The 25,540-nt window shown below is 49.1% G+C and overlaps 1 long non-coding RNA gene across 2 annotated transcripts in view; it reads left to right on the forward strand.

The window, feature by feature from the left end:
• Positions 1–25,540, forward strand: part of LOC142021447 (uncharacterized) — a 61,045-nt gene that overhangs the window by 28,849 nt on the left and 6,656 nt on the right. The window contains exons 4-5 of one of the 2 annotated variants that reach the window (XR_012647692.1): positions 8,503–9,018; positions 19,480–19,688. This is a non-coding gene — a long non-coding RNA (uncharacterized LOC142021447). The remainder of the gene's footprint in view (positions 1–8,502; positions 9,019–19,479; positions 19,689–25,540) is intronic. The other variant, XR_012647694.1, reaches the window with a different exon arrangement.

The following is a 25,540-nucleotide window of genomic DNA, read 5'->3' on the forward strand; positions in this document are numbered from 1 at the left end:
TAAAATATACACTATTCTTATTATAAGGCTTTAATTGGTATTGGTTATTTTTTAATTTGTAGAAGAATTAGGAACACTGGTCCTGTCAGTAAATTTCTGATTCATCATCTGCAAAAAAACCTCAGGAGTATTCAGGCGCCTAAGTTATCCCTGGAACGGAATCATTGTTAAAGCTGACCCCCTCCACCACACCAAGTGTCATCTCATTGAAGTCAATGGGACTACGTCTGCTATGATCAGTAGTACAGGTTTTGTTTTGTGTGTCACCATAACAGACAAGCTAGGTTCATACGTTTACTCCCTGCCTCCAACTCCTTCCCGGTGAGCTACCTAGGTCTGCCCCATGTACAGGTAATGTGTGCAGGGTTATTTCAAAGCTTTTTCCATCACACACTAATACAGCCTTTCTGATTGTTTTTCTTAAACAGTGCTGCTTCCATATCTTCAGTTCTGTGCATTTTAAATCAGATCCTTTTTTTGTATTCAGGTTTAGTTGGAACGCTAGCCTTGCATGTGTTTTACATTATGGGAGTACAGGTGATTCAGACTGCATGGTTGTTATTCAAATAACCTGTAATGGTCCCTTCTAAGGTATATATTTGTACTAAGATAGTTATACTGTAAGAAGAAGGTTAATGTTTTGGTGAGTGCAGCTTATGAATGAGTCTTAACGGTCAAGTGACTTTGTGAGCGCCTGGCAAGTAACTGCAACTCATTTAACCTGATGGACCCAGTTCATGGGGTCTCTAGAGTTTATTTCTTTGTACTTCCAAAGATTAGGTATTTACTGTGTCCTGTTGGAGATCAAAAGTGCATATCTGCTCGCATTTCTGTCAGTAATCACATGCCTGGCACTGCTTAAATAGCCTTTCTATTTGTTTAATATTTAATTGGTTCCCAGAATGGTCAATAATATTGCAAAATTATGTGGGATGAGAGGAAATAGATGAAGCGGGATTCCTAAAATGGCAATGTCTACTAGATGAATAGTAAGAAATGAAAAATTATACTGCTGCAAAAGAGCAGCATTATTTATGGAATCCTTTGATTTGGCTGGTTTCTAGATTGGTCTTCCTCCAGTACTGCCCCCCACTAGGCTCACCATTTGGGTTGGTTCTCTGGCAGAACAAGGAGCTACCAGCCATCAATGCTCTCAGCAACACAGAACATTTGACTGCAGTTCTGACAAAGTCAACGGTTACTTCTGCCTCCTGAAGGAACAAAGCCCACAGATCTTTTGGGCTTTCTGAAAAAAAGCCCAATCATTGTGGTTTACCATTGTGGTAAAGACTCCTGTGCTGCCCCCAGGATTAAAGATTTATTACTGTTATTTTAATTTAAAGACGAGTGTACTTTAGACAACTGCTTACTGTATTCGCACCAGAGAGCTGTGGAGCCTTTGCTGCCTGAGGCTGGAGCTAGACATTAGCGCGTATTGATGCCTGTAAGGTGAATTCAGGTGCAAATTGGATAAGACAGGTATAAATGGCAAGACCAGAAATAGACGCCTTAAAGCAGAATTAGGCTGACACTTGCATTTGTCAGCAGCTGGTCAGAGTTTTGGAGGGCAGGGAAGGAAGCAGAGCAAGTCATAGTAGCTTAAGAACCATTCTTTACAATTTAAGGGTCTGATCCTGTAATTTTCACTCCCATGAAGAGTTCCAAGATCATCAAAGCAGCTGGTTACCTGAGTGAGGGTTTGGAATCAGGCTCTAGTTTGGGTGTCCTGAGCTCATTCATTACAAACGGAGTCAGATTTTGAAGAGCTATCATCAGTTGGCTCAGGCAGCTCTCAATTCACCTTTATGGTGATTTACCCATTTTAAGATTCATATGTCACATTTTGTAGTTCTCATATCCTGCATCAAAGGTCCATTTTATTTCTTCCCTATGCAGTCATACTCCAGAGTGGGTTATTTCCTGTAATCTACCATTTCCAACCAATCAATTAATTTATTAATGTGGCTTTCCGTTTCAAGTTGAGCTCTGTTAAGAGAGTGAATGCTTTCCCCTTCATGCCTCTCCCTGGCCTATATCAACAGTGACAGCAGCAGTCTCCTGCCCTGTCCTCTCTAAGCTTCCTGAGGTCTAAATTGGTGACAAAGACCTTGACGTAGGACAAAGACCTGAACTGCAAGGTGATACATCATGGCAGAAGAAGCTTGACATGATGGGGCATTCATTTCTTCATTATAAATTATTTTCTATGCTTTTCTTTTTGGAATTCATCATTTTACTCTTTCTCCGTGATAAGCAGTGAAATATAACCTTATCTGTTGTCCTCTCTTAATGGCACATCAAACTTATGATTCTCTGGACAGCTTACAGGCAGATGCACAGACAAAGCGAAGGCAAGACACTGAAAGACCCAGAGGAGGGACTTAGCTTTCAGGCAGTCTGTCTGTGTCTGTAGTTCTTACTTCCCAGCTGCCCCACATTTTGAGTGACAGAGTCCCCAAGTTACTTATGTTCCACAGAAATTTGAGGTTCCCTTTCTTTTAAGGTGCAAAGTTGTTTCCATCAGGTATGCAGAATCATGTAACTGGGATTACCGAAATTGTTATTTACACTGAAGGAGTTAATCTCACCGCATTTTTGATTTCCTAACTTCTCAAACTTGGTGGAATGAAAATAATCCATAGGGCACAATATCAGGGTACAGAATATAATGAAAGGACAGAACAGGTTGTGCTGGTGGGGGAGTGGGATTATATGTGAAAGAAAGCATAGAATCAAATGAAGTAACAATCTTAAATGAACCAAACTATTCTATAGAATCTTTGTGGTTAGTAATTCCATGCTCCAATAGGAATATAGCAGTAGGGAGCTATTATCAATCACCTGACCAGGACAGTGATAGTGACTATGAAAAGCTTGGGGAAATTAGAGAAGATATAAAATTAAAAACATCAGTAATAATGGGGGATGTCAACTATTACTCTATTGACTGGCTACATGTCACCCCAGGATGGGATGCAGAGAAAAAGTATCTTGACACATTAGATGACAACTTCTTGGAGCAGCTGATTCTGGAACCCACAAGAGGAGAAGCAATTCTTGATTTATTCCTAAGTGCAGCATAGGATATGGTCCAGGAAGTCAATATAGCTGGACCACTTGGACACAGAGACCATAATATAATTACATTTAAAATCCCTGTGTTGGGGAAAACACCACAGTGGCCCAGCAGTATGACATTGAATTTCAGAGACAGAAATTACACAAAAAAGAGGAGGTTGGTTCAACAGAAATTAAAATATGCAGTGCCAAAAGTGAAATCCTTGCAAGCTGCTTGGAAACTTTTCAAAGACACAATAATGGAGGCTCAACTTAAATGTATACCCTCAAATTAATAAGCACACTAAGAAAACCAAGCAAGTGCCACCATGGCTTAACAATCAAGTAAAAGAAGCAGTGGCTACGTCTACACGTGAAGCCTACATCGAAGTAGCCTATTTCGATGTTGCGACATCGAAATAGCCTATTTTGATGAATAGCGTCTACACGTCCTCCAGGGCTGGCAACGTCGATGTTCAACTTCGATGTTGCTCAGCCCAACATCGAAATAGGTGCAGCGAGGGAACGTCTACACGCCCAAGTAGCACACATCGAAATAGGGATGCCAGGCACAGCTGCAGACAGGGTCAACGGGCGGACTAGCGCTTCCAGGGCAACAGCTAGCCGCTCCCTTAAAGGGCCCCTCCCACACACACTCAGCCTGAACAGCACGCGGTCTGAGGAGCCATAGGCACACAGACCCCGAGCACCGCAGTCATGGACCAGCAGCAGCAGCAGCTAGAGGTCCACCCAGCCCTCCCGGCAGGAGCAGGGCTTGCCCTGACCCATGCCATGTGGGAGGCAGCTGAGCACCTCCTTGCCCCAGGGGAGGAGATGCCCCCAGGGCAGCAGGGCTCAACCCCTACCCCTGCAGCACCCCGCTCCACCCCCCCGCCTCACACGTCGGCGGCTGTGGAGCTACCCCACCAGCACCGACTGGTGGGAGCGGCTGGTGCTTGGGGAGTGGGACGACGACCACTGGCTCAGGAACTTCAGGATGACCCGGCAGACATTCCTGGAGCTGTGCCAGTGGCTCACCCCCGCACTCAGGCACCAGAACTCTGCCATGCGGCGTGCCCTCACGGTGCAGAAACGGGTCGGCATCGCTGTCTGGAAGCTGGCCACTCCAGACAGCTACCGATCCGTGGGCCAGCAGTTTGGTGTCGGAAAGGCCACCGTCGGGGCTGTCTTCATGGAGGTAAGAGAACCCACAGGGGCAGGGCAGGGGGGCCAGAGCAGGGCAGGGGGGCCAGAGCAGGGCAGGGGGGCCAGGGCAGGGGGCCAGAGCAGGGCAGGGGGGCCAGAGCAGGGCAGGGGGGCCAGGGCAGGGGGCCAGAGCAGGGCGGGCCAGGGCAGGGCAGGGCAGGGCAGGGCAGGGGGGCCAGAGCAGGGCAGGCCAGGGCAGGGCAGGGCCATGCACACCCTGCTCACCCCTCATTGGGGCTGTCCCATGTGCTTTCTCTGCAGGTTGTGCGTGCCATCAACGCCATGCTCCTGCACAGGCCCGTGAGGCTGGGGGACCCAGATGCCACCGTCGCCGCCTTTGCCGCCCTGGGCTTCCCCAACTGCTTCGGGGCTCTGGATGGGACTCACATCCCCATCCGTGCCCCGCATCACAGTGGCGGACGATACCTCAATCGCAAGGGCTACCATTCTGTCGTCCTGCAGGCCTTGGTGGACAGCCGGGGACGTTTCCAGGACATTTACGTGGGCTGGCCTGGCAGCACCCACGACGCCCAGGTTTTCCGGAACTCGGGCCTGTGCCGCCGGCTGGAGGCGGGGACCTACATCCCCTAGCGGGAGATCCCTCTGGGGGACACCACCATGCCCCTCTGCGTCATCGCAGATGCGGCATACCCCCTGCGGCCGTGGCTCATGCACCCCTACACGGGCCATCTCTCCGCTAGCCAGGAGCGCTTCAATGAGCGCCTGAACCGTGCGCGCCAGGTGGTGGAGCGCTCATTTGGCCGCCTGAAGGGACGCTGGAGGTGTCTCCTGACCCGCCTGGATGCGGGCCCCAACAACATCCCCCAGATTGTGGGTGCCTGCTGCGCCCTGCACAACCTCGTGGAGAGCAAGGGGGAGACCTTTCCGCAGGGCTGGGCCGCGGAGGCCGGCAGGGCAGACGTCCAGCCACCTGCTGCCCCCAGTCGGCAGGTGGACCCCGAGGGGACCCGGGTCCGGGAGGCCCTGCGGGCCCACTTCGACCAACAGGCCGCAGGGTGAACTCTGCCCAGGCCCCCTACTGCCCGCCCCTTCCTCCCCCACACTCCTGCCCCAAAGCCTACACCATGGAGCACCCCACCGCCCCCCCCCCACACTTGTCCTGGACAAATGACAGCACGAACTTGTGGCTGAACGTAAATTTTTTTTTTCTGGCCGAACCTTTTTTTTTGGGGTTAAATAAATATGTGAACCACAAACAGAAAACTAGGTACAAACGTTCAACCAAAGCAATATGTACAAAAATAAAACAATCCAAAGAAACAACTGTGTGCCATACATAATAAAAAGAAAACCAGGCAGGAGAAAGGGGAGAACTATTTACATGGGGGTGATGGGGCAAATGGGGGGACCAAAAAAACAGGGTCCAACTATATACAAGGGGGGGGCCATGTCCCGGGCCCCTTGCCCCTATAGCCCGGCACTGGGCGTGCCCGGCTGGGAGCCCCACCGCGCTCGCAGCCTGGTCCGTGGCTGGGTGGGAGCGGGCTGGACCAGAAGGTATGGGGGCCGGTGAGTCTCAGGTGGCTCTAGGGGTCCCTCGGTGCTCTGGCCCTCGCGGGTGGGTGGTGGGGCGATGGCGGACGGGCCGGCGACGGGCGGAGCAGCTGGTGGTGGGGCTGCAGGAGCGGGCAGGGCGGGCGATGGGTCGGCCGGCGCGGCATGGGGGGCCAGGTAGTCCACCAGGCGGTTAAATGTCTGCATATAGGCCCCCCCCATGCCTCCTGGCGCCAGGCCAGCGCCCGCTCCTGCAGCTGGAGGTGCTGCTCCGAGACCTCCAGCTGCCGGCGGAGGATGGCCAGCAGCTGGGGGTCTGTCGCTGTCCGCGGTTGTAGGTGCGGGGTCCGCCGTCTAGCCCGCCGTGGGGCCAGTCGTTCCTCGGCCGAGGGGCTGCCCTGGAGCGATGGTCCCGGAGGGCTCTCCGGGACAACTGAGGCCTTGCCGGCGTTCTCTTCCGGTCCTTCTGATGGTGCAGGTGCAGGTGCAGGACACAGGAGAGGAGGGGGGAAAGAAGAATGGAGACAGGCGTTAGTGTGGGCCCCGAGCCGTGGCCTTTGTCCCCCCAGCCCTGTGCTGCAGGTTCCCCATCCCCGTCCCCGGGAGATGCTGCTGTGATGGATGGGGTTCAGGGGTCCCCCTGCTCTGCACCCCGTCCCCTGGTGGGAGCGACTCTCACTTCACCCAGCAGGGTCTGAGAGCAGGAGAGGTTTCTTAGGCCACAGATGCCCAGTTTCTGGCAGGAGTGACAGCACCAGCTGTCGGAAGAGACAGTCCTTCCAACCCGTCGTGGGGAGAAGACCCCAAGGGGGGCCCATCTGGGATGCAGCTTTCCCCCTTCTCAGGCTGGCTGCCTACCAGCTCTCCCTTCCCCTAGCCTCTACCTGTGGCCCCCGCCCTCACCCCCCAATTCCAAGCCAGCTCAGCTCCTCCCTCCTCTTTGTTCAGGGCAGAGGTGTCACCTGCCAGCTGTAGCGCCAGGATCCTCCTTTGGCCCTGGGAGCTCTTCGGCTCTTGTGGCTCATATGTAGCCTGAGTCTCCCTTTGGCACTCCCCCGACTCCATCACATGCTGCTGCTGTGGGGTGTCCCACCCACTCTGCCCGGGGGCCCCTCGAGGTTCCGCTCCCCCCTGGCCCGGGGATGGGGCATGGCACTGTCATGCGGGGTGCAGGGGGGCAGGTGCTGATGGCTGCAGTGCTGTGAGGGCCATGGCCCTGGTGTCCTTGGGGCCATGGCCATGTGAGCATGTGGGGGGCCCTGGACACATCTCTGTTACCCCCACCCCTCAAGCCCAGGGGTGTCCACCAGAGAGGGGTACCTACCTGTCGGTCCGCTCCCACGGTCCGGAGATCCCCGGGGGTCGGAGGCCCTGCTGCTGCTCCAGGATGGCAGGAGGAGGATCTGCAGGCTGGATTCTGCGGAGGAGGAGCCCCCCTCCTCCTCCTCCTCCTCCTCCTGCCGTGATGTCCCGGGGCTTGCCTCCGGGGCGGACTCCGGCTGCAGGGCCTGCTCGGGCTCGTCAGCCGAGGTGTCAAGGGTGGCCGGAGGGGAGGAGGTGTGCCGGGAGCCCAGGATGTCCCTGAGCTCCCTGTAAAAAGGGCAAGTGACGGGGGCGGCCCCAGATAGGCTGGCCGCATCCCGGGCCCGGGCATAACCCTGCCGCAGCTCCTTCACCTTTCTCCTCACATGATCAGGAGTGCGGGCAGGGTGACCCCGGGCAGCCAGGCCATCGGCCAGCCGAGCGAACGCATCCGCGTTCCGCCTCTTGCTCCCCATTACCTGGAGCACCTCCTCCTCGCTCCAGAGCCCCAGCAGGTCCCGCAGCTCGGCCTCCGTCCAGGAGGGGCCCCGCTACCACTTCCCAGCCTGGCTGGCCCTCTGGCTGGGCTGGCTGCCCTGGCTCCCCTTGGGGGGAGTCCCCTGGGGGCGCTGGGGGGGCTGCCGGCTAGCCATCGCCGCTCTCAGGAGCTGAGGGTGCTGCAAGCTGCCCGCGTGTGCAGGCTGCAGCCTGCACGTTGCCTCAGCTTCCTGCAGAGGCAGGGAGGGGGAGGGGACCTTTAAGGGGCCGCTCCATGCGGCCACCAGTGAGCTGAGGGGCTGGAGAGAGCGTCTCTCAACCCCCCAGCTGATGGCTGCCATGGAGGACCCGCCAATTTCGACGTTGCGGGACGCGGATCGTCTACACTGTCCCTACTTCGACGTTGAACATCGAAGTAGGGCGCTATTCCTATCCCCTCATGGGGTTAGCGACTTCGACGTCTCGCCGCCTAACGTCGAAGTTAACTTCGAAATAGCGCCCGACGCGTGTAGCCGCGACGGGCGCTATTTCGAAGTTAGTGCTGCTACTTCGAAGTAGCGTGCACGTGTAGACACAGCTAGTGAGAGATAAAACAGCATCAATTGGAAAGTTAATTGATGAGTTAAATCCTAGTGAGAAAAATAGAAAGGAGTATAAATTCTGTCAAATGAAGTGCAAAAATTTAATTAGGAAGGCCAAAAAGGCATGTGAAGAACAGCTAGCCAAAAACTCAGAAAGTAATAGCACAAAAAGTTTAAGTACATCAAAAGCAGGAAGCCTGCTGAACAATCAGTGGGGCCAAAGGAATGACTGAGATGCTAAAAGAGCACTCAGGGATGATAATGCCATTGTGGAGAAACTTTGTATCAGTCTCTGAGACTGAGAACATGAGGGAGTTTCCCAAACCTGATCCCTTCTTTGTAGGTGACAACTCTGGTAATCCGTTTCAGACTGAGGTGTCATTAGAGGAGGTTTTGGAAGAAACTGGTAAACTAAACAGTAATAAGTCACCAGGACCAGGTGGCATTCACTCAAGAGTTCTGAAGGAACTGATATGTGAAATTGCAGAAATACTAACTGTGGTTTAGTAACAGAGAGAAAGCCGTGGAAAGATGATGTCTATCTGGATCTGGGTGAGTTGTTTCATGTAATTGATAGATCTCCAATTTGTCAACCTTGATTACTATTTTTGGTTCTGTGTGCCTTAAATATTGAGTCTGTTCTGGTATAGCTATGGTCTGAAGAAGTGGGTCCGCCCCACAAAAGCTCACCTAATAAATTATTTTCTTAGTCTTTAAAGTGCTACTTTACTGCTTTTTTGTTTTAACTGTGGTTTGTAACCTATCCTTTAAATCTTCTCTTTTATCCTTTAGGTGAATACCTCATGTTACACTAACTTTTCAAAAGGGCTCTAGGGGTGACCCTGGTGATTACAGGCCAGTAAGTCTAACGTCAGTACCAGACAAACTGGTTGAAACAATAGTAAAGAACAGAATTGTCGGACAAGTAGATGAATATAATTTGTTGGGAAAAAGTCAAAATGGTTTGTGTAAAGGGAAATCTGTCTCACCAATCTACCAAAATTCTCTGAAGGGGTCAACAAGCATGTGGACAAAGGTGACCCAGTGAATATAGTGTGCTTAGATTTCCAGAAAGCTTTTAATAAGGTCCCTTAGGAATAAATGGTCAGTTTTCAGACTGGAGCGAGGTAACTAGTGGTGTCCCTCAGGAGTCCATGATCTGAAGAAAGGGTTAAACAGTGAGATGGTAAAATTTGCAGATGATACTAAACTGTTCAAGATCATTAAGACCAAGGCAGACTATGAAGAACTTCAAAACGATCTCACAAAACTAGGTGACTGGGCAACAAAACAGCAAATGAATTTTAATGTTGATAAATGCAAAGTAATACATGTTGGAAAATATAATCCCAGCTACAGTAGTCCCTTGAGTTACATGAAGGTTCCATTCCCACGCACCCTCATATAACTCACATTTTGCATAAGTTGGGGGGGTGCTTTTTCCCTAGAGGAACACGCATTCTGCAGCCAGGAAAGCAGCAGGAGCACCTCAATCTCCTTTTGAAAGGTAAGGCCTGGGGTTGGGGGTGGGGGCAGTTGGGGAAGGTTAAGCCTGGCAGTGGGTTGAGGCCATAGGAGGGAGCAGGAGTGTTAAGCCTGGGGTGGGTTAGGGCTGCAGAGGGGTTGTTGGATGGAGTTGAGCCAGAGCCACATGGCCCTGCAGGGGGTTGAGCTGAAGCTGCATGCAGTGGGGAGTGAGCCGGAGCTACATGCGGGGGGTGAGCCAGAGCCACGGGGGAAGGGTGAGCCAGAGCTGAGCACAGCAGGGGGGTGAGCTGGTGCCGGGCAGGTGGTGGTGAGCCAGAGCCATGGAGGGTTTGAATCAGGGCCGTGGGGCAGGGAGGTTGAAATGGCACATGTTGAGGGATTACTATATAGCTATAAAATGATAGGGACTAAATTAGCTGTTAAAACTCAAGAGAAATCTCGGAGTCAGTTTGGATTGTTCTCTGAAAACATCCACTAAATGTTCACGCATCAGTCAAAAAAGCAAACAAAAATGGACAGAGAATAAGACAGAGAATGTCTTATTACCTCTATATAAATCCATGGTATGCCCACATCTTGAGTACTGCATGCAGTTATGGTCACCTTATCTCAAAAAAAAAACCCAAAAACTAGGCCCTGGGAAAAAAATCAGAAAAGGTCAACAAAATTATTGGGGTAAGGAATGGCTGCCATAGGAAAAGAGAGTACAAGGACTAGGACTTTTCATCTTAGAAAAGAGGAGACTAAAGGTGGCGGTATGGCAGAAGTCGATAAAAATCACACCTGCCGTGGAGAGAGTAAATAAGGAAATATTATTTACTTGTAGCCATAACACAAAAACTAGGGGTCACCAAATGAAATTAATAGCAGGTTTAAAACAAACAAAAGGAAATATTTCTTCCCCCAGCACAGACAACCTGTGGAACACCTGGCCAGAGGATGTTGTGAAGACCAGGACTTCAACGGGTTTAAAAAAGTAACTAGATAATTTAACTGAGAGAGGTCCATCCATGGCTATTAGCCAGGATGGGCAGGAACCGTGTTCCAAGCTTATTTGTCAAAGGCTGTGTCTACACTAGCCCCAACCTTCAAAATGGCCATGCAAATGGCCATTTCGAAGTTTACTAATGAAGCGCTGAAATACATATTCGGCACCTCATTAGCATGTGGGCGGCCGCGGCACTTCGAAATTGACGCAGCTTGCCGCTGCGCGGCTCATCCCGATGGGGCTCCTTTTTGAAAGGACCCCGCCTACTTCAAAGTCCCCTTATTCCTGTGAGCAGATGGGAATAAGGGGACTTTGAAGTAGGCGGGGTCCTTTCGAAAAGGAGCCCCATCGAGACGAGCCGCACGGCAGCGAGCCGCATCAATTTCGAAGTGCCGCGGCCGCCCACATGCTAATGAGGAGCCGAATATGTATTTCAGCGCTTCATTAGTAAACTTGGAAATGGCCATTTCCATGACCATTTTGAAGTTTGGGGCTGGTGTAGACACAGCCAGAAGCTGGGAATGAAGAACAGTGGATGAATCACTTGATGACTGCCTGTTCTGTTCCTTTCCTCTTGGGCACCTGGCATTGGCCACTGTCAGAAGACAGGATACTGGGCCAGATGGATCTTTGTTCTAATCTAGTGTGGCTGTTTTGAAGTAGTTATGTTCTGAATGAGAAGTTTTGGTGACCTTTGTTGTGCACACGTTGCAATACCTGTGTGGGACTTGGCGGTAAAAGAGATAAGCTTTTTAGTTACCCAACTAGACTTTGTCTCTGCAGATACAGTATAAAGGGAGGGTGATGGGGATTAGGCTAACTGGAAGGAGCAATTTAACTCCAGAATGATGTGGATCCCACATGACTGATGTGTTCTTGAATCCACTAGAGTGGAATGGTACAAAACAGTCAGTTGTCCAGAGGAATTTCTGCCTCTGCAAATCCCAGCACTGCATGCAAAGAACAGCAGCCTGGAGTTGATACAGATGTGAATAGGGAGACTTTTTGTGCTGCTCTGTAAAACAAATCTCAACTCAGCCTTAGAGATTCCAGAGAGAACACAAAAGGAAGCTACCCACTGAGATTCTGGGTAGGACCAGTGACAAATGAGGTTAAATTTGACCTTGACTTACACCCCATCATTGCTAGAAAACCTGCCACCTATCTCATTTACACCAGCTTAACTCCATTTACTTCAGTGAAGTGAGAGAAGACTCAAATTTAATCTTCTACACTACAGAGTTATGACCCCATAAGGCAGGTTAGGTCGACCTAATTATGTCACGACAGTGCTGCTTCCGCTGACATGGCCCACTGCACCACCATAACAACACCACCACCACAAGAGGTGTAGTGCTCAGGTCAATGTCCTTAGGATGACACAGTGTCTGTGTAGATACAGCAGTACTTCTCCAAGTGTGGTCTGTCCAGGACCATCCTGTAGATGGGCTGTGGGCTAGGTCTTGCCCCCACGCCTGAAGAGTCCTGTTGCCTCCCCGCATCTTACCGCTGCCTATCTATGTTTTTATGCTCCACTAGACTAATATGAATAATTTAATATTTAAGATATTTAGAGATAAGTGAATGCATTTTGTCATCACGGATGGTTGGCTGGTGTTTCGCAGGAAGGTTTGCATTCAGCAGGGTGGCCTGGTGGCCAAACTGTTTGAGAGCCACTGAGATACAGCATTATGTCCCTCACCTGTTGGCTGTCAGTCCTCAACAGGGGTGGCAGCTGGAACCAAACCTCCTACCCCTGCACTGGCAGTCTAGCTGGCAGACGGGGGTGCAGTTCACACCCACACCTTCTGCCCACTCACACCTCCAGTGCTAACAGTCCAAACACCTTTTTTCCCACTAGCACCCATGCAGTTAATGGCAGGCCTGGAAGGATTCAGGTTTTTTCAGTACCCATCAATAAACATTGATTTCACCATACACCCAAGCCAACAAAAATATTTCCCTTGATAATATTCTAAATTTACAGAGAACCAAAACAAGAAAAATGCTTCTTGAGAATTTATTAGAGTTGGATTTGAGGATATTTACTTGGTAATTTTGACATGAGGTATTGCCCATATGCATTTTAACCGCTATCAAGCTTTCAGTTTCAAAATCTCAGTATCTCATCTACTGTCATTAAGTAATTATATTGTCTAACTTCCCTCCTCCCCAGTTGTGTGCAACTGTGAAAATTTAAATAGATAATGTAAAAACCTTCCAAATAAAAATCAATAGAATCAATCTGTCAAAATTATATATACTCTGTGTGTGTGTGTGTGTGTGTGTGTGTGTGCGCGTGTGTGTGTGTGTATTCTGCCAAATGGGTAGAGAAGACTAAGATGTTCTGTAATCAATAAAAAGTACTCAGCAAGGAGTATGTATTCTCTCTTGTAGCGCCACACCATGGGGCTGACAGCCACCGCGAGCCCTGGATGCAGTGGAAGGTGGGCCCTGCTCCTCAGAGCCAAAGGCAGAAGCGGGGCCCAGGGCTGTCAGCCCTTAGCACCCCCCAGACCGCGGTGCTGTGCCCCACCCCCACACCCAGCGCTGTGCTGCCAGAGCACTTCAAAGGAACCTGGAGCTGCCAAAGTAGCAGTGGCAGCAGCTGGTTAAAATGCAAACGGACGATACCTCAGGTCAAAATGTACCACGTAAATATGCTCAAATCCAACTCTAATAAACATGAAGTGCCGGGCCCGGGGCAGCAGCCCCTTTTGTCCCCCTGTCGACGGGCCTGGTGCCACAGATTGCCATCTGAAGTGCTGTGCAGTGACTGTGAGGAGCCAGTTTGCTGCTCCTCTGCTCTGGGGAAGAGGGAAGTGCTGAGACTCTCCTAAGTTAGTGGGCATCCTTCAGTTTGCATAGACTATGGATCGCGCCCTTTATAGTTTCAATTGAGGGCTCCATTTACAGCGTCTACTGTGACTGTGAAGACCCACATGAGAGTGACAGTCCTTGCTGCATCTCTTGCAGATGTAGTGGGTGTCTGGCAAGTCCTTATTGTGCTTTCTGTGTGCTCTCTTCTCCTCTGCTAGCTGTCTGATCTTCATCTCGCCCTTCTGAAGGCCCTTGTGTAACTCCTGCCTCCATCTGCTGCGGTCGTCTGCTAGTTCTTCCCAGGTATCCAGCTTGATGTCTACCTCTCTGAGGTCTCTCTTGCAGACATCTGTGTAGTGCAACTGGGGGCGTCCGGGAGGTCTTTTGCCAGAGGCTAGCTCACCATACAGGATGTCTTTTGGAATCCTTCCATCGTTCATCCTGTGGACGTGGCCAAGCCAGCAGAGTCGACGCTGCCTGAGGAGGGTGTGCATGGTTGGGATTCCAGCTTGCTCGAGGATGGCGGTGTTGGTCACTCTGTCCTTCCATGATATTCCAAGGATGCGCCTGAGGCAGCACAAGTGGAAGACGTTCAGCCTCTTTTCCTGGTGGGCGTACAGGGTCCAAGTCTCACTGCCATAAAGGAGGGTGCTGAGGATGCAGGCTCTGCAGACTTGCATTTTGGTATGAGTGTGCAGCTTGTTGTTGTTCCACACTCTCTTGCTGAGTCTGGACAGAGTTGTGGCCGCTTTTCCGATCCTCCTATTTAGCTCAGTGTCCAACGACAGGGTGTCAATGATGGTGGACCCAAGGTAAACGAACTCGTGGATGACCTCTAACGTATAGTTGTCAATGCTGATTGATGGGGATTCAGCAACATCCTGACCGAGTATATTTGTCTTCTTTAGGCTGATGGGAAGCCCAAAGTCCTTGCACGCTTTGGAGAACTGATCCAGCAGTTTTTGAAGCTGGTCTTCTGTGTGAGACACTACAGCAGCATTGTCTGCGAACAGCATGTCTCTCTCCTAGGTTATGCCCCTCTTTAAATGGGCCTGTAATGCTTCATGCTGGAAGAGAGTCGCTGAGGCATCAGTGTGCTCTAGCCACTGCGTTGCACCTAACTCCCCACTCCTCCCTCCATCTCACACCCCACTCTGGGGCCCCAGGCTGTGGAGTGGGTCACAGAGCTGGGCAGTGGGTCCAAATGTGGGACCAGAGGCCCTGCAGCACTGGGCTCATGGTGTGAGTCTGACTCTTTGCCTCCCTTAAGAAAAGGGCCAGGGAGCTATCAGGAATCAGGCCCTGAGAGCTTTGCAAATTATTCACATGGGAGCTGATCCTGTCTGCTAAAGTACATTGCAGAGAGTCTGAGCTAGGTAATGTCATTGTGCAGTGAAATGCATTTTTAGTCTCAGAGCTTTTTCATTAATTGGGTCACTGGAAAAGCCAAATCAACTAACCCTGTAATTCTCCAAGCTGGAAGTCTCATGCTGGGGAACTAACTGTCCTTGGATTTACTTGAAACAGTTCAGCTCCATTTTAAGGTGCGAGCCAGCAAAGGACAGAGAAATCTCTCTTAAAATAAAACTTTAACCAATATTTTAATGTTCTGTGGGTTACTACATCACACAGCACAGTGTTGCAATCCTGTAACCCAAGCAAGAAACATTGGGTTCACAGGAACAAATCAGTTCATATTATGAAATGGTGGTGTGAGAGCCAAACAATATTGCACAGTGCTGAGGGGCCTCAACAGCTCTTTGACTTTAGTGGGAAAGGGCGATGTTTGCATGCTCTGGGTGGCACTCAGCCCCTTTCAGGATACAGGGCAATTATTGATATTTGTTGCCCCTGTGAATTAAAGGGATGCAAGGTAGAGAAAATAATCTTCTTATCTCATTTCCAAGTCCAGGTAATAGCACTTTTGTTTCAAAACCTAATGATTATTTTCTTTAAAGTTAAGAGTAGTGGAATTCTCATGATCACAGCCCTAGAAATAAAGCTGTGTGAAACAGACAGGGGAAGGGAAAATACTGGGGAGGAAACAGTCTTCACTTTCAAATTTGCAAGCTATGTTCCTAGGCCTAGTTTACACTACCACGAACCGTTGATCTAAGTTACACAACTTCAGCTATGGCAATAATGTAGCTGAAGTCGACATACTTAGAGCTACTTACCACAGTATCTTCACTGCAGTAAGTCAGCAACTGACACTCTCCAGTTGACTTCATCTCTGCTTCTTGTGCTGGTGGAGTAACAGCATTGATGGGAGAATTCTCAATGGTCAAGTTACTATGTCTATGGTAGCTAAAGGCAATAAATCGACCCTCCGCTGGATCGATTGCTGCCTGTCGATCTGGCAGGTCATGAAGACATCCCCTTAGAGAGTGAGAAAAACCAGAGCTGGAAAAACGACCAACGTCCCCACCCACTCTCGCAAACAATTACTAAAGGTCTTGTTCTCCCCACTGCCCCCTTCGCAAACCAGAAACCTGTTAAACTGTTGTGATTTTTTTAAAAGCAGTCATCTCAGTGTGAAGCAGCGTCTCCCCAGCCTGAGGCTAGATCAGGTGTCAGTGGCCTTTCCAAGGCCAAGTGCCAAAATTTGACCTTTTGACCTCTCCGTACAGTCTGAGCGCCAGTGATACTTTTTGAAGTCACTAATAGCTCTACTTACAACAGCTTCATTGTTGACCAGGGCCTAGATGGTCCCACCCATTCCTATCTACAAGGGCAGTCTAGCTGCTTCAACAATGCCATTCTTCCACCGATGTTATGGTGCTCCTTGGGGTCATGCAGAGGCAGAGTGGGACCCAGGGCAGAAGTAGAAGGGTCATGGAGGATATACATAATTCCCTCTTGGCCCTGAGAACTGAGGTGGAAATGATAATATAGTCTGAGGCAGTGTCATCTTTTCCATGCAGCTTCTCATCTGTTGAAGTGGGTCTTTGCCCACGAAAGCTTATGCTCCAAACGATCGGTTAGTCTATAAGGTGCCACAGGACTCTTCATTGTTTTAACGTTTAAGTGGACTTTGCACAAACACTCGAAAGCTTCACTCAGCAGTTACCCTGGCACTCCTGAGAGTTTAGACAGGACAAAGCAGGTTTTCTTGCACAGTCAAGGCTCTGGCAAGAGTTCCCAGCCAGAGTTGTTTGGAGGATGTGGTGAATTGGTGCCTGTCCTACCCTACCAAGACTGGCCGGCCTTTGGGCTGCATGGCTGGCTTCAAGACCATGGGCATAGTTTGAGCAAACAATGTGTGCGTGGCCCTCCCAAATGACAACCCTCAAACAGGTGCAAAATTTGCATCTCACATGCAGCCCCTTTGGCCTAGCTGAAGTTGCGCCTCGCTCCCAAATATACAAGTAAACCTACATGTCCAGGACCCCGTATTGCAAGCAGTTTCATGCACCTCTGCTGCTGGTGCTCCTTTCTGGCAGCTTTAGCACCACTGCACTCCAACAGACCTGGTTGCCCCAGCTCAGTCCCAGTCCAGGCTGCAAATCCAGCCCATGATTTTTAAGGTGTCACTGTCTCTTTAAAATTGGCATAAATTACCACATGAAGCAATGAGGTCAGTGATGTTGACAGCGATAAACCCGCGGTCGCACAAGCTAATACCGTTTAGAGCAGACTCTGCTCTCTCTTATCCAAATGAATCCAGCACAGCTCTGAGCCACAGCAGGTTTCATCTGGAATGTCTGATTTCCTGAGCAAAGTCTGATGATGCTCTGTGGTGTCTTCTATTAATCTTAATCCCCCGGAATCCTGGATGGCTCATGTGATAGGTGTGAAGGTGGCAGTGAGAAAGGACTGACAGTCACGGTGGAAAGGCCTTTACTCTGTTATATTGCATGGGTGTTTAAAAGTGGGTTCTGTGAAACCCCAGTCTGTTGCCTAATGGTTTAATCATTCTATCATGGGATGGAACTTTTCCATGAGAGTGGTTCTGAGCCTGTGCTTGGACAAGGTGGGTGGTTTGGGCAGTGCTTTTAGGTGGTCAGGAAAGGTGTCAATATACCTGTGCTTGTACAGCACCTAACACAATTTCTTGAAGCAGGACCGAGGATCCAAGATACTCCTGCAGTACAAATTATAAATAATAATAACTTATAGCAAAGCCACTTGCAGTCATGAACTAATTAGGCTTTCTGCTACTTGCTGCCTATGCCAGGGTTGACTGGTATAGATGCAGACGTTTGGTGCCAATTAGATTTTTAATAATCACTGCCAGGCCCACTGACAGGGCCAGGAAAGGGGGCAGTTGTCCCGGGGCCCAGAGATTCAAAGAGGCCTGGGGCTCCTGACCATTGTTGCTACTATTGTAGAAGCATCAGCGGCCAGCGCCCCGGGCCCCTTACATTGCTAGTGTAACACCCCTTGCACTTTCTGTGTGTCAGTGAGGGCTGGGCGGGGGGCAGCCCTGAGGGCTGGTTGTCCCAGTCCCACCCCTGCCATCTGAGGCCCCACCTCTTCCAGGGTTTGTAGAGCCAACTCACCACTATACCTTGCAAGCAGGGCCAGTGGACATAGTTGACGCCAGTGATTGCCTCTTAGCACCTTATGTGACTGCCTCAGTTCTGCATGTGTCGGGAATGTGGGCCCACACGCCTTCCTGCATGTCCAAGTGTGTGCATACGTGTGTGTGCACTGGCGTGATTCTGGGGGTAAAATAACATCACACGCACTGACGGAATGATGTAAAAACTGGTTTCCCAGCCCCACGTCCTCATATTAGCCCACGTTCTGTTCCCTGGGGGGGGGCAAGAAATAGTGATAACTGAGGCCAGGTTTGCACTATATGGAAAAGTCGATTGAAGATACATAATTCCAGCTATGATAATTGCATAGCTGGGGTCGACATATCGAAGCTCAATTTTTCTGGCTGGCCCCACAGCGGGAGGTTGATCCCCTGGCTCTCTCCCCTACTCCTCATGAGAAGTGAGGTGTACCAGGCTCAACTGCAGAGCCTTGATGGATCGATTTAGTGCATCCCCATTAGGCATGCCAAATCAAGCCCTGGAAGATCGACCGCGATCAAGTCAGTCTTCCAGTAAGTATAGACGTAACCTGATTTTGCAATATAGTAATAGAAAGCTGTGGGAATTAGTTTCCTACAGACCCTTTCATCCTTCACGTATCGAAGCCCTTTGTGAAATCAAGAGCTGCAGGGAGTGCATTGTGAAGCAGTGCTGCTGTTATATGATCAATAAAAAGTTTTACACAGACGTGGATGTTAGCGAAAGTTGGATAAAGAGTGTAACTAAAACAGCTGTTCGCATGAAAACAAGATGTTTATTGGTAGTAGAAACCAGTTGGACACAATGAGCGAGAAGTAGCAGCAGGACTTAAATAATACACCATACAATAATTCTGTACCCTGCTAAGCTACAATCAGCAGCCAGGTCATACAAATTGAAGCCAACTTTGATTTAGCTTGGAGTAGGGCAAAGTAAGTTAGGGCTGTACATAGAATTTGCTGAAATTTCCCTGTCACTGTATGAGCTCATGGGATGATAAACAGGCAGTATCACAAAGCCCAGAGGTGAAAGTAAGCAGGTGCACCTGGTGTACAGGCCCAGCAGGAGCTGGCTGAGCTGTGGCAAAAGCCAGCAGGGAGCTATTTAAAGAGCTGGCAGGGACCCGGTTGCAATAGGACAGTACCTGCAAGAAATTTTAAGTTAATTTTACCCCTGATAAGGCCAAAGATTTTTGATAGTGGGCTTAAGAGTTAGAACAAATAACATTTTATATTATCGTCTAATATAGAGTCTTCATAACATGAACTAGTTTTTCTGGATTTTTACTGTGGCAATAGATGATAAAAGGAAACAAACAGATAAGAAACTGCAGAAGCAAGATGGCTAAACTCCCCTCACTGCATTACAGTCCTCACTGCCTTAGTGAAGAACAGCACCTCCACATGAGGAGTGAAAAGGGTGTTCATGGAGAGCAGAGCTCACTACATGGCATCCAGATTTTTCAACACCCATCAGTATTTTTCTCTCTCTTTGCTCTAAGGCTCATCATTGGGCTAGCCCCACATGATGCAATGGCACTGGGTGGGCCATCAGCAGCAGGGATGAGACCAGGGACTTCCTGAAGCCTGAGACACCACTGTCAGAGCCAAACAACCCACTTCTATTAGGCCAGTCTGTGTCAGGCTCATCAGTCTCTATGTGTGATCCATCCATGGCAAGAGGATGACAGAGAGCCTCCTGACAGTAGAGGTGAGTTACGTGGTATTGGGGGTCTGTGCCTCTGATGACTGAGCTTGCTGGACAGAAGGGCTGGGTGGGGCACTGGCTATGCACAGCAGTTAGATCAGGACCTGGAGCAGTGCAGAGCTTATGCAAGTGCCCTAAATGCAAAGATGACTGAATAACACAGCTTGTGCTTGGAGAAGGCTTAGATGATAAGGTAGTTGAAACACAGGTGGCTGGTCTGCCCTAGTGGTCTCACCACTGGAATTGTACCGGGGCGAGAACAACGTTTGGAGAATCCCAGTAAGTCATCAGCATAGCCCAAACCTAAGAGCACTGCATGATCCGGGGTTTGACTCTCTCCCAGCTGAGATGCCTTTTACGTAAAAGCCAGTTGGCTATAATGAGCTAGCAGTGGCAGCAGTACTTAAATAATACACCCTATAATAATTCTGTAGTAGTATGCTGTGAGCCTCCTGGTGTCTCATGAACCGTAATAGAAACTAATTGGCTGATCCTGCAACCCTGTCACATGACTGTATAATCTGAGTAATTACCCAGTAATTGGATTTGTGCCGGTCAATTAATAATGGTCTAGCAAATATACCAAAGAAATAAAATATCTGTCTGAGGGTCAGGCTGACCATAGGTGACACCTCAGAACTGTATATCTAGGGAGAATCACCTCCCAAGGCAATAGTGTAGATAGAACAAATTCAGGTCAAAATGCTTAGGCCATTCTCAATGCTCAAACTGTCATGATAATTGTTGTCAGATGCTACCAGCGTGGTGCTCTGCTCTCTCCAACGTTGGTATCACTTGGCTGCGTGCGTGTGTGCCCTCTGTGCGCTGCCCCAGCTCTGCAGATAGCCGACACAGCTGACCCGAAGAGAACCCCCAATGGCCACAGAGTCTAGTAAGGTGCGAAGGCACGTCGGCCAGGTTTATTGCCGTATTGGACACAATAGTAGTTCCCTGTAGACTTCTTAGTCTAAGTCAGGGCATACTACAAATATGCACCCACGGTCAATGGACTCAGCTCAATCAGTGGCAGGACTTTCCACTGCCCCCTCGGCCGGACCCAGACCACACCCCAGGAGTACATTCTTATACACAGGTACAAACAATTTACACATCACTCCTGACGTATTGAGGTACAACCCTTCTACGTAGTCAGGTGCCACCTCTCACCTTGTACATATTGGTTCTAACAAAACAACTCTATCCATCATATTACCCTTTTGCCCCTGTCATTGGGATGGGTCGGCCTGTTCTTTCTTACCTGTGGAATGTTCCAGGGTAGGGTGTTCTGGCACCATGTTCATACTTCAATATGCTAGGTAGATATGTTTATGCAACATCAACCCTCTTCTTGCCAACTTCTGTGAGCAATGCATTCCGTTAGCTCACAGCTGAACTTTGCTTTCTGTTAGCAAAGTCTTGACCGTTACTTTAGTTCAGGCCTAAGGCCTCATACTGGGCCTGTATTTACTACAATAATGACTAGTAAAACAGCCATTTCTCAAACATTTTGCTGGGTTAACAAGCTATTTTCAGGCCCTGTCCTTGTTCTTTCTTTCCCCAGGCCTATGGGCTCTGTGGGAAACTAAAGTCATCTAGTCAAAAGGGTGAGAGATGGGAAGGATCTGTCTCTCACATCCCTGGCTGAAACAATTTCCCCTCTCATCCCCACTTCTAGCACTTAGGACTTATCTCTGGCCACATCCACGTTACTCGGAAGCTCGACCTGCTCAGGGTCGGTTTATCAGGGTTAAATTTCACATGCATGTAATCAATCTATCGGGACTGGCGGTCACAAGGAGTAAGGGAGGTCAATGGGAGAAACTCTTAGTGAGGACAACCAGCTACATTGATTGCAGATAAGTTGACTCTAGCTATGCAATTGCTGTAGCTAGGATTGTGTATCTGCAATCAACTTATCTGCCTAGTGTTGACCAAGCCTCCGTTGGAATGAAAGGAGAAGCAAGCCAACACTTCTAAGAGTGGAGGAGTATAAGGAAGCTGTTATTGCCATTGCACATTTACTTCAGACGCCCAACACACATCCTGGGTGGCAATTATTTGGCATCAGTTACACTCTTTTACATATCTCCATATGTACAGTCACACATCTATCACTGCTTCTGTAACACCTTTGTTTAGTAATGTTAACTCCCACACAATGAATATTAATGGACAGGTGATGAATACTATTTTACTGGTCCCTGTTTACTGATTACCTGATTTTCAGTTTGATCAGCACTTTTCTACATTACATACTTCCCAAGTCAGCAAGGTACAGAGAGTACAGAGACCCTGAGAGGCTTACAGCGCAAGCGAGAACTTAACAAGAGTATACAAAGCGATATTGTTAATAAAGGATGCATTTGTCAAGTTACAGTCTTGATGCACTGCATAGCTGTTTGTCCAGGCCTCAAGCAAGAAGGAAAACGTCTATAAATTAGCAAGGAAAAAGCCTGCCATGGCCAGGACCCCGGCTCCATTCTATTGGTTTCTCAGACTCCTGTTAATTCTTACATATCCCAACAGTTTCAAGCTCTCCTTTCATCCCTCCTGGACCTTTGTGAAGACAACTTTAAACATGCAGTGCAGAGTGCTGGTCATGGGACTTTAATACACAGCTTTGGGCTTGTTATTTTTCTCTTTAAATCCCTTCACTGGCATCTCATCCCCTTCTCCATCAAAGCTGAGCTCTTCCCTTCTCCAAGTTCTTCATAGCTTCGTTCCAGTGAACACCTTTGCCTAGTTGTGCTCCTGCTTCTCTTCTCATTGCCTGTACCATTTCCTCTCTGTTTGTCTCTGCCCACCTCCTATGATGCCATACCCTATACCTGGGACTTATTTCTCTTGGTTGCCAGGAGCCCTCTCATTCCACATTCAAATCCATTCTTCAGATGTGCTTCTGGCTGTGTCTTTCTCCACGAAATTAGGGAAAACAATTTCTCCAGCTTGTCTCCTGCCTCCTGACTGACTTTATTGTTTCAGGTAGGGCAGTTTCAGCCCTATACATCATTCCTGCTGGTAATGTCTCTCTTTCCTTACTAAGCTCGCTGGCCTCAGAAATGTTGAATTAGCAAACCTAGGCCTCATGCGTACAGAAGACATTATTTCCACATCATTTGAAGTTTGCTGCTCCACAGATTTTTTTTTGCTGTTCTCCTTCAAGAGCCTAGTAATTTTACACCACAATAATAAGAGCCGTATCTTGTAATTAGTTTGAGCAAGGGTGCAATTTTCTGGAAAATGAGTTGCTAGAGGAAGGTGGTGACTGTTTATTCCTGGGAAACATTAACCCCTGAATTTTCAAACTGGGGCATAGGGCTTTTGTGGTGCTAATGACGGTGAAATCCAGTGCTCTGGAAATGCGTCCCTAACTCTTATACTCAAATGCCCCACCAGCAAAATCTCACAGCAGGCCAGTTTGTGTTTGACACCTCAAGGCCTTGCAAGGCACCCAACCACGTACACAAAGCAGTTGAGCTCAAGTGTTTGCTTCAGTAGGTTTTGGGTCAGCCCCTTATACCCTGACTCTAAAATGTTCCCAGTGAAAAAGGCACAGGGCAGGGACCGGCTGTGCCTGAGCAAACATGGGCTCATTGTGTTCATGAGATGGAAACTACATGTTTCCCCTTCTGCCTCACTCCTACTACTAGGCAGGAGTAGTTTGGCAACCGTGCCACCCTGGTCCCATTAATGCAGGATCAGGTGCCCCTGAATGCTTTGTCCTTCTCCCTACTTTTACCTTGTGCTCATCTCCTGCCCTTTACACTGCAAGCTCAGTGTGTTGCTCAGGGTTTCATACATTAATCAGCCACTCGCTGTCCCATCTCCATAAAGCTCTTTGAGAGGTTTGGGAAAGGGGCACCGAGAAACTATAATGTGTTCCTGGCATTTTTTAAGCTATGTTAATAGCACGTTACTTAGAAATCGGGGGCTGCAAAAGGTAAGGTGATACGTGCGACTGCCTGCCACCCCTTTTGCAGGTGTACCCCGTTATCCCAATCTGTTCCTCAAGCCATGAACTGTCAAGATTTTTCTATGGAAGAGGTGCAGGGTCTGGGATGGCAGTTGGGTGCAAAAGGTTGCTCAAGGCAGGGGACTGGGAGGAGATGGTGTAGAATCTGAGAGGGGCAGGGTATTGGCGTGCAGGGTTCAGGAGTGGGTGTGGGTGCAGGAGAGGATTCTGATCTGGGGAAGGGATATAGAAGTGGGTGAAGGGCCTGGGAGGGAGTTGGGGGTGCAGTGCCAGAAGCAGGCTCAGGTCAAGGGGAGTTGAGAAATTGTTCTCCACTGCCTTCGCCCTACCTGCCAGCAAAATCTATCATTAGCAGCATGCTGATCCCACCCACCCCCCAGCAAAATCTCTCAGCTATTGGCTGGAAACCAGCCAATGGGGGCTGTGAAATTATGCTACACTGCCCCTCCCCCAGCAAAATCTCTCAGCTCCCACTGACTGCTTTCTGGACAATGGGAGCTGAGAGATTTTGTGCAGGGTGGGGGCAGCACCAAAAGCTCTTCTCCCTCGTCAGGCTTATGGTCAGGCCACGGGCAGGATCAAAAGGCTTGGAAGGCCGGATCTGGCCCATGGACCGTATCTTGCCCACTGCTGGCCTTGGGGTACGTCTATACTGTAATCCAAGTTCTGATTGCTCCTGGGCTGGCCTTACCCACTCTAGCTTTGACACCTCGCAAAGACAGCAGCAAGGCCTCTGCAGCACAAGCGTTAGCATAGGTTATACCAACCCCTCCAAGAACCCCAGGTACGTAGTCACCCTCCTAGCTAACGCTAAGTCCATATTGCCACTGTTTTGCTGCTATCCCTAGCTGGCCTAGATTAAGGCTAGCCTGAGCTTGTCTCCCCATCCTGCACTCATGCCCTTTACTTCAGGGTAAACACACCTTTGGTATATGCGTGTAGCTTAATGTAAGAGATCATTCTTGTCAGCTCATGCTCTTTTCATTGCAACAATTCCATCCTGCCATTGCAAGAAGGCACACAGAGACTGACAAAAGGACATGCATGTTAGCGAGAGGGAGTTTTCTTCAGCCCCTTGTGATATTGCCAAGAACTTAGTTTTATCTGTATGTGCACGCAGGATGGAATTCACCCTGTGCAGATGATGTAAGGGCCAGCTTGAGACCGGTGTTCCCTGTAAGCTGACCATTTGGGTGGCTGCCCAGAAGAGATTTAAATGCCATCCAGCTGATTATCATAGCACCCACAGGGTCAGCTTCTATTGGTGCACATCTGCACATGCTTCAGTGCACATAACAAAATTTATTCCATGCATGGGTGGAAAAAAATTAGAGGGAGCCCTGTTTGGGTCCTGCCTTTTTGTCAGGTATTTACAGCTGTACCATAAATTCTGCATATTCAGCTATGCTTTATTTCAAAGTTACATCTACCTAGCAGTAGGGCTTGAGAACAGATGCTAGGGTTTTTTTTTTTAATGCAGGAGAAGAAAAACACACTCATTTTCCAGAATTGGGAGGTCTTTTGACAGCAGAATAGAGTGATGGAAATGCCAGGGCATCAATTCATCAGAACATCAAGGCATGAGGCTGACTTGTGCCATTCATTCTTGTCGTTCGAATCCTCTTGATGTGTAAGATCGTATTAAAATCCTGTAAAAGAAAGGCTCTGCATGTCTCCTTGTCAAAGATGACTACAGTGGATCATCCATCCAGCTCTGGTGCCTGGGAGGTGGAGGGGGAGCCGTTAATTGGACAGTTTGTTCAAGGTGAAGCAAAAAGAAAAGTCTGCTAACGCTGGGATCCAAAGTAGTCTTTTTTCTACTAACTGCAGATATAAGAGGTGTGACAGTGAGCGCACCTTTCAGTTCCAATTGGATTAGTAG

Source organism: Carettochelys insculpta, chromosome 16 (genome assembly GCF_033958435.1).
Source record: "Carettochelys insculpta isolate YL-2023 chromosome 16, ASM3395843v1, whole genome shotgun sequence".
In the NCBI taxonomy this organism is placed as follows: domain Eukaryota; kingdom Metazoa; phylum Chordata; order Testudines; family Carettochelyidae; genus Carettochelys; species Carettochelys insculpta.